The following is a 10,684-nucleotide window of genomic DNA, read 5'->3' on the forward strand; positions in this document are numbered from 1 at the left end:
ACATTTCACACAAAATAAGAAATTGTTTAAATTGCAAAAGGCGTTCAAAGTAACATATTCATATTATATGTTTGCAAAGCTTATTTCAGAATGAGAACAATAGCATTTGTCAACTTTGCCACGTTCGTTTATTTAAACTCAGCTACGTAACGTATCTCAAGCAATGAAACAGCGTTTCCGATATTGTAGGTTTCAAAAGTTTACCGGCAAATTTAGTTGGTACAGAATTAAAGATTAAAACTGGGTGTGAATGGATAAATATGCTTTCAGTCGAGTCTCCTTGTGTCATTTGGCAACAATAAAGCTGGTGTTTGGGGTAAAACACTGAGGCGTGACGGGTAACCACCGTAAGGGGTCAAGTATCGTCACAACAATAAAAACGCGTAAATTCACATTGCGCAAGTTTTTGTATCAACCCTCGTTGCCAGGCATATCAATATGCAGAAAATTTGTTTTTCGCGAAGCATTTTTCACGCCTGTGCTGTTGAACTCGATTACGACAGCGTGGCATGGTTAACTGAGCAATTTTTCGGACAATTCTAACGCAGGAACTTTTTCTGTGGCTATTCTTCTGAAAATTTGCTGTCATTGAGATACCGTTATTTCAAACTTGTTACAATCGCCAAACTTAACAAAAACACCACCTTATGTAGCATTATGCTTAACAAATAGTAACTGTTATGGGTCAGATGCAAACATTTCACTGACATCGGCACAATTATCGTTTCCACCCCTTCGTTGAACTTTTTTCAAAACATTCTTTAGTGTGGTCGCCAACACTGGCCAAAACAAAAGACTTGAAAGGTCAAGCTAGCGAGTGGACAAGCTATTTTAAAAGTATTACGGCTCTTCACTGAGTCCTTTTGTAATGTAAATTTTGAAAATAATACAATCGATTGCGCAAAATACGATTTTAGGCCTACTCTGTTTGTACTGCGCAAGTGCAGTCGCCTGAATAAAGGTTGGACCGACAACACGACTCATATGAACGAATGCGACTTATTTATAGCAGCTGAAAAGAGAAACGATGTTTTCACGTACTCGCCGAGACCGCCGCGTTCTTAGGGGTCACCAGACCGTACAAGGGTAGAGAATGAAGGTAAAACTTTTTTTGAAAAAACGATAAACCTGCTCGAAAACAAGAACAGTTGTTGTTGCGTTGAAACTTGGTCTTGTGTAAAACAACTTGAACATATAAAATGTGGTTTGTGAAACTTAATGACTGTATGTTGGGCTAAGGAAATTCCTCAATGATAAGTATAAGCGTTGCAATATACAACATACATTGGTTATATAAGAGACCTATGTCACAACACCAATATAGGCTACGCAGGCAAATCCTTTGTTGCGTTTAATCAATTTTGGGTGCGTTGATAACGGATTAAATTCCAAACTGGTCATTTTCGTGTTTGTGGTAAAATGTAGCTCAACACATAATTGCAGTCGAACATTTCACACCAAATAAGAATTTGTTTCGATTGCAAACAAGTTTAAACTAACATGTTCTATATTTCCAAGCTTATTTCAGATTTAAAACGGCAGCATTCACCAACTTTGCCCTGTTCCTTTGTTCAAATTCTGCTACGTACCGTGTCTCAAACATATTAAGCAGCGTTTTGATGTTTTTGGGCAACGTGTAAGTCGAAAACAAAAGTTTACCGGTCAATTTAACTGGTACAGAACTAAGGATGAAAATAGATGTAGCGGCATAGAAATGCTTTCAGTCGAATCTTGCCACGTCGCTTTCAACAATAAAGCTGGTGGGTTGTGGTAGAACGCCACTGAGACGTGACGGGTAACCAACCTGGGGTTTAAGTATCGTCTCACAAAGATCGAAACCCGATTGTATACATGGCGCATAGGTTTGAATGATTCAGAGTGATTCTACGGTTTGCTATGTGCTGGCTGATCACAACTGGTGATGCATCGAACCTGCCTCAAAATGTTCGGGCCGCAACCGAATAAATTCAGCCGAATCAGGCCGAACCTAAGTCCCCTTTTCTGTGGATTTTTTTGACTTAATCTTGTGTTGTTGATGCAAGTAAACTGGTTTATGGCACTGCAAATTGACTTTTAAAATGCGTAAGTTTTTTTAAAGTTTGAATGTTTTGCAGACAACATGGCTCTCATTTTTAGATGCAACAATTAGTTAATTTGGAATGTTTTATGTTCTAAAATTGGTATACTTATAAAGGCATTAATTTCATACAATCAAAAAGTTCGGTTTTGGCAAAATTAAAAAAAATTCAGGCCGAACTTGAAACACTGGAAAACGGCATATTCGGCCGAAATGTTTCGGCCAACCGAAACTTTCACAACCACCACTCTGGAATTTCAAACTGTTCTGGATCGGTGACTCTTAACCACAATTTTTAACCATTCGTTCGACAGGTTATATTTTTAACCCATTGTTTGGTGTAATTGTCTATCATAACAACAACATTTTTTTTGCCAAGCAACATATCGATCAGCAGACAAATCGTTGTTTTATCGCAAAGCATTTCTAACGCAGTTGTCACGTGACTATTATGTTTCTTTGAAACTTTTTTCCATAAAATTTGTCGTTTTTGAGATATTGCATTTAAAAAAAAGATTTGTTTCTAAAGGTATTCTGAGAAAAGACTTTTTCTTTTGCTCAACCGGGAAATATAGGCTATATAATGCATCCGACGTTTCAATATATCACTCGGAGATAGTTTCATTAGCGTACACACAGGGCGATAACAGGAAGGAAACCGGAACAAACATTGTCCTAAAACGCAGACAAAACGGTTGTTAAGAGGTATTAAAGCGACTGGTAGCTGATGAGCATTAGAATTTCCTTTACGTTGTGATGCGCATGACTCACCAAGAGATGAATTAAGCAATGTGACTTAACTTAAAAGTTTTCATACAACTTTCACGAGGAGATGTAAAGAGGAACGATAACACGATACTTTTATTTTTATTTTACCATAGGGCACTACCATATTAAGTTATCACGCAACGCTTTAACGCATCACTGCAGGGAAAATCTGGGCGGTGGCTCATTGTGCATTTTTTCTGACCGTGCACTCAAGTTCGTCACAAATTCGTATTACCGCTCGTCACAAATTCCTTTCGTAATAAACATTTTCTAAATTATAAAATCTTTTGCGCAAAACGTTTCTATTTGAGACCTCCTCTTTTTCTATACTACTGACACACTCTACTGACATGTATGAAATGCGATATTACTGTAGGTAAAACGAGAAAAGGTGTTTTTTTCACGAACTCCCCGAGATCGCCGCGTTCTTAGCTCTTACTACGGCCAACAGACGGTATAAGGGTATGGGCTGAATGTGAATCGTTTTCGCCGAATAAAAAACGCCAAACTTTGACTATATTTCAATGCTTCAGATTTGATTTTTTTGCTGCTACATGATTACAAAAAACAAGACATACAGGTTTATCACTTATTTCGACTAAAAATAAGAGTTTGACTATTCTTTTTGGAACGCCCTAGCGTCACCACCGATCTTTTTTTCAAGATTGGGTTTTAAATAACTAAAAGGATCATGAGCGCCGGCAGAAATTTACACATCCGACACATCCGAGCAGTATCATTGTAAGTGGCCCATCACAATGTGGTAAAAGGTTTTTCACTCGAAATGTTATTCGTCACCTAAAAGAAATTTTTTGTCCAGTTCCAAAGCGTCTTTTTTGGTTTTACGGTGAATTTCAGAACTGGTTTCGTACTTTCCCTGATGTAGTATTTCATGAGGGGCTTACTGAAATAAAGAATTTGACTGAAAATTCTCTGTGTGTCAATGACGATTTACTGCTGGAAACAGATGAAACAGTGACTAATTTATTTACGAAGGGCTGTCATCATAAAAATTTGTCTGTTATTTATTTAGTTCAAAATAGTTTTCACTGTGGACGCGAACAGAGAACCATTTCGTTAAACGCACACTATTTAATTCTGTTTAAGAATCCTCGAGATAAATCGCAGATTAATCATTTGGCCCGACAAATGTATCCCGGTAATTCAAAAGTCCTTGTGGAATCGTTTATTGATGCTACAACGCGCGCTTATGGGTATTTGTTAATTGATTTGAAGCAGGAAACGGACGAAACTTTACGATTACGTACAGGAGTTTTTCCTGGTGATAAATTGTTTGTGTATGTACCTAGTGTTTAAATTGAAATACACCTGTGATATTGATTCATTTAGAATCATGCCGTCGGACTTGCTGACACGAAATCACGCTGTGTTGCAGGCGTTGGAAAAGAGTTCCCCGAGAATTAGGAAACTGATTTTAAACGGTGCCGACAAAGATCTTCTTAATTGTATAGCCGAGTGTTGTTCAAACGTTCTCAAGGGCAACGTACCGTTAACAGCCGTAGAAAAACGTAAATTGAAACCATACAAAAACAAAATTCGTTGTCTGGCAAGCAAACGAACCAGTTTTGCGCAAAAGAAAAAACTGATTAATCAAAAGGGTGGGTTTCTTTCGGCGCTTTTAGGTCCATTAATAGGCAGTGTGCTTCCGACAATAATTGGCGGTGTGACAAAACTTTTTAAATAATGTCCGTACGGAAATTGATCCTTGTCGACCCTCGAATGGTCCCACCTTTGGATACTGCTCCAACAACAAAAGGTTTATCGCGTCTTGATGAGGAAATGGAAAATATTTTAAAACAAACTGACTTGAATGATCACGAAAAAATATCGCGATACCAGGAAGTTCTTGAACGATACAATACCATAAGAAAATACAGCAACCGACAGATAGAGTACCTGCAAGCGTACCGAATCATACCCTAGAAAACAACCAACAACAACAACAAACCAAAGAACTGGTGATCGCGGCAACACCTAAAACATTACAGAAAAAGGCTCGCGTTTTGTTGGATGAGCTGAAGCATAGTTCACATATAAAGTGGAATGACAGAAACCAGCTTGTTTACAAAGATCGTGTCGTTCCCGAAACAAACATTGTTGACCTCGTTCAGGACGTTTTGCGTAAAAGCAAAAGTGTTTTCGTGCTCAGTGGTCAGAAGAAATCTTTCGGGTCACAAAGCGAGTACCAGGACAGCCGCCTGTGTACAAAATTGAAGATTTACGTGGCGAAATTCTGCAAGGAACTTTTTACGAAAGTGAATTGCAAAAGGTTACACCACCGGAATTTTTTCGGATTGAGAAAATTTTAGCCAAAAGAATGCAGAAATATCTAGTGAAATGGGCCGGTTACTCAAATTCTTTCAACACTTGGATCGACGCCGCATCGCTTAAAGATGTCTAAAGAGCTGGTCAAAAACAGTCAAATATTATTTTTTGCACAGATTGCTTTAATATATGCTGTGGTCGTAGCTAGTATTTACAATATTACCGTGCCAAATTAACCCGAAAAACAACTGTGGATAAGCTTACTAAGCAGCTGCCTGGGATATATCTTGCCCAATCCAAAATTTAGATTTCGGCGAAATGAAACACAAAGAAGCGATGTACTTAACGCTCCCGAGCAACAGTAGCATAGATTATTTTCCAGACAACACACTGACACAAATTTCCGAGAACTTTTAATCTGAACGGAAACTGGAAACTGGCACTGGACGAGATATACTTACCGAAAACTTGGCAAACAATTCAAACAGGCGCTGGCTGGGTGAAAATTAAAAATGCCGAGGGAACAAATCGCTATTCATTGCCCGGCGGTCATTATACTGTGAACCATTTTCTCATGGCGTTGCGAACACTTTTGATGTTAACCGAAAGCGTTGTAACGATTGGATACATACCCACAACCGCCCGAGTTCGTTTGGTCGTTCATAGCCATCAATTAAAACTGAGTCCACAACTGGCCGCTATCATGGGTTTTAACACAGGCTATTTGTCGGCGGGTACATACGTTGCGGCGAGATCTATCGATTTGCAACAAGGAAAACACATGTTGCATTGTGATCTACTCGAAGAACGCTTGGTCGGTGACGTGTACGCGCCGCTGTTAGCGACTATTGCAACCGACGGAGTTAATTATACTAAAATTGCGTCCAATAACGTGCATTTGCGTCCAATAAAACAGACATGAACTTTGAAACGATGCCAAACTGTCCTTATCAGTCGTACTACATGAATCAAGCCGGTTTGGGATTTCCAGTTTTTCAAGGAAGTGCAAATCAGAGGGGTCACGGTTTAGGTAATGTTTTGGCCGGTCTCGCTAGGTCTGTTGTTCCTTTGCTTAAAAGCGGAGCAAAAACCGTCGGACGTCAGTTACTGAAGTCCGGTGTTAATTTTGCCAGTGACGTCATAGGTGGAGCAAATCCAAAAACTGCAGCTGTGCAACGAAGCAAAGAGGCGGGAAAAAACGTTTTTAGTATATTTACACAAAATCTACATTGCATTGCTTAAGGGTGCTACATTGCATTGCTAAAGGGTGCAAAATCTTTCCCTCTAAAGTGTTAAGACCCAATTGTGAAAACGATCAGTTTATGCGTTGTTATACCTCACTGTTTACCGCGGCTGGAAAATATTTTAATGATGAAGGCTTAGATATTTCGTGCAAGGATTACAAATCGGGTTTTCGCTTATACGCTTTTGATTTGACACCTGACTTGTCGCAAACACCTACTTTTGCTTTAAAACAGCAAGGTAATATCCGCTTGCAGTTACAGTTTGCATCTGCCTTAACAGAAACCGTTAACGTAATTATTTACACCGAGTTCGACAACGTTTTGGAAATTGACCGTGATCGCAACGTTCTGTTTGACTACGCCGCTTAACAATGGACACTGTAACGATATCGACAATATTGAATGGAGATGCTCAAGCCAGAAGAATTTTTCGAGCCGTTTTTGCCAAAGATTAACTAGAAGACATTATTACCGAGTCAGTTCCTTGCGGTTTCGTGTTTAACACAGACAACTCAAATGAAGAAGGTGAACATTGGGTGGCGGCCTATTTCAATCAAGATGGAGAGGGTATCTATTTCGACAGCTATGGCTTGATGCTGTATCCTGATTTTTACTTATTCATGACCGAGAACGCCGTCGACCGTTGGTGTTATAACAGTGTCAGACTGCAAGGCTTTCATTCAACGGTGTGCGGCCATTACGTGATCTTGTTTCTTATGGCCATGGCGCGTGTATCGCTTGACGATTTTGTAGACTGTTTTTCAAGTAATTACCGTGCAAACGATCGCTTCGTGCAACAACTTTTTCAAAAGCTGCTCTAATTGTGCTTACATGTGTGTGTGAGAAATAAAAAAAAAAGATCGAAACGAAAAAACAATCTCTACCGGGATTACGCATTCGAAACGCCGCGCGCGCGAGCGCCGCGCACGAGACGCGCCGCTCATCCGACACGCAATCGAGCGCGACGCGCGTTTGCTTATCCGGCGAAACTCCACAGCTGGCGGACGACGCGTTTTTCATTCATCCAGCGAAACCCTCCACAGCTGGCGGACGACACTAGAAACGCAGCGTAAAAACTCTATGACGCACGCAAACTATTGACGGTTTACTGTCTCGGTTGTTTTGAAAGTCATGACCCGCTTTCTTACAACAAACAAACAAACAAACAAATAAATTAATACATATATTTGACTACGTCAAAACCTATACAAATGTGAAAACAGGCATTCACACAAACACAAAATTCCCTCTAGAATAAAAGTCTCACACCCCAAGGTCAACAACACCTGAACACAGATACCGGAAAGGTTAAACAAGGTCACACAGGTCTTGCGCAAGTCTTACACATACTTCCTTTGAAATTCCACGTAACAATAACACCTGCAACGTCACTTGAAAACTTCCGCCAAGGTAAGACTTCCTTCGGAAGTCTTAAGACGTCTTCAAGGTCAAGGTCAAGGTAACCGGATGTCTTGCACGGAACTCGAGAATCTTCGGACCATCTCCCTACTACTTAAATCCCTGCTTACCTGTTTATCAGTCATAGGTATATGTCCGGGCTTTTTTGAAACATTAAAAACCATCACTAAGTAAAAAGAATAAACGCAGCAAAAATTGCGAGAAAAAAATCCTAACAGGGTTGCAAGGTAATGACGACTGGATTCGCACAGTATTTGTCTGGAAATCGGACATTTTAGGACAAAAATAAAAACAAAAACGAAAGCGTATAATGGCAACCAAGGTACCAATATCGAGGTGCCAATTATCATTTTTGTGCGCTTTCGTTACCTACATTCTTTTTTGTGAAGATACCGATGGGTCACGGTTGAATGCACATTTTCAAATAATGCTGATGTACAAATTATCCGGTGTTGCATAAAAACACAAGCCGTCTAAGCCTTTTTATCCAGCGATAAGCTAACCCTCTAAGATGAGAATAAAGTGTTATTTTTACCCCAACCCTAATAGCCCTCCGTGTGTATTCAGAGCAAGTCAATGGCAAAGCGGACTGCGACGTTGGATCCAGAATCTTGCCTTTGACGCCCTATAAATATTTCCTCTAACATCTTCTAGCCTTAGTTCCTATTGCTGGCGATTTTACATAATCCTATAACAATACATATAACCACAAGTCATGTTTCACAAATATTTTCGAATACATTGCATGAATGCATATAATTGTGTTTATTCTTCGTGGAAACTGGAAGATCAATTAGTACACAAAACTACTTTCACATAAAAACACGGCAATACGAAACCATTTTGCCTTTTTTCCCCGACTGCAATAACTAAGTTATAGTAAGTAATCTATGGTTATACCCAATACTGCGAACACAATTATTTAAACCGTTTAGTGATCCAGCAATTGTGCCCTTCAATGTTTTGAAGGGAGTTACAATTGATTTTATAATAGCTTTGTTATGTCACACTCAGTGAAGATAATTCACAATATGCTTAAGAGGCAACCACTGTTAGAAACAACTGCATCGAGATAGTCACAACCAGTCAGTCACAACTGCATCAAGTAAACGTTCATTCAGTACATCAAAATACATCAAAAATTATCTGCGTTCTACCATAGGTGAACCTCGATTGAATGGCCTTACCTCTTTATTTATTCACCGAGACATTAAATTAAATTACGAAGACGTAATTGTGAAATTTCGAAAAAATAGACGTATAGACTTCATGTAGATTGTGTATATTCCCTGTGTCGTATTACGTTAGCGAATATTTTATATTTCTTCCATTCTTCATTCGTTTCCTTTAAAATACATACCAAGTGTTACATGTATACGATCGAATCGTGACTATAACGTTCGTTACTTACAGCAATAGTAAGGGCTTCACATGACCTTAGGCTAATCAGTATTTAGTTGATATTGCAAGTTCACAACAGGTGCTAACAGAGAGGTCTACACAGTCCACCGCCAGATGGCGCATTTGTCACCGCAAGGTGGCACCAAGCAAAATAAACTCAACCTAACAACTGCTTATATTTCATTGCGCTTGAGGTGCATTTATTTTGATTTTGCGCGCTCATTTGCATCAGAGTTGCAAGCGGGCCCGAAATCTGAGCCCGAACCCGGCCCGAACCCGAAAGTATAAGCCCGAAGCCCGGCCCGAACCCGAAACGTTTTTGAGAAGCCCGTTTAGGCCCGAAATTTTGATTGACAGGCCTATCCACGAAAGCCTTGCAAAAAAGGATGAGAAAGAAAAAAGAGAAAGACAACAAACACAATGAGCAATAGTAGACAATGGGGTAAACAATACGTTTTAAAGTAGGGTGGACATTAGGTCAATGCCAGAGACTTGTTACTTTGCTGAGTGATTTTATTTAAAAAAAAATGGCGGACACGGAACGTAAAGTCAGGCCCGTTTCATGCCCGTTTTCTCACAAATACCTAAGCCCGAACCCGACCCGACCCGAACCCGACCCGACTTGCAACTCTAATTTGCATTGCCAAGGCATGATATTTAGTGACAATATGCATTGTTAATGGCGATGGGTTCGACAAATTATCAACAGTCTTTGACGACCAATGACGTTTGACGGCATGTAAAAATAGTAAAAGACAGTTTGCAACCTTCAAAAAATTAGAAGGAGACAAAAAAATATTCAATCAGCGAAATTCGGACAAATTAGGACAGCGGTTCTTAACCTTTTTTTGTACAAGTCCCCCTGAGATGTTTGTCCGACACCTTACGCCTCCCCTCCCTCAAACAGTCAGAAAACGGCTGTTTTTCAAACACTTGCAGCAACAGAACCAGGCGTGAACCCCTGGTTAAGAACCACTGTATTAGGACGAAAAACTAAATGTCCTAATGATTTTTAGGCGTCGGACACAGCATGTGAAATTAGGCCAATTTATCGTTTTTTGTCCGATTTTTAGGCCACCTGGCAACCCTGCATCCTAATCGAGTTACTGTTAAACCACTACTACAGTTAAACTTCACTGTGGAAGAAAAATATAAAACCTGGTCAAAAGTCTTTACCAGTTAAACAATACGCAATTTAAACAAAAAAAATCTGTCATTCGGCTTTTTTGATATTGAGCGATACTTTGTCATTATGTCTAGAGTAAAAAAAAAAACAACGACTGCGTCTTATTACATTTTAACTCAAAGAATAGTTTGTAATTGCAGCGTAAAGCTTCGAATTTAGATCTTTTTAGACGTTGTTTGGACATAATATAAATGGAAATACCGCGAAGGTCGGCCACCTACGCAGCAGGGTGCCAGTTTGCTGGTTAAATCAAATTGAGAGACTTTGCTTGTGTATATGTATGGGTAAAAGGTATTGCATAGG

Source organism: Phallusia mammillata, chromosome 2 (assembly GCF_965637545.1).
Source record: "Phallusia mammillata chromosome 2, kaPhaMamm4.hap1.1, whole genome shotgun sequence".
Lineage (NCBI taxonomy): Eukaryota > Metazoa > Chordata > Ascidiacea > Phlebobranchia > Ascidiidae > Phallusia > Phallusia mammillata.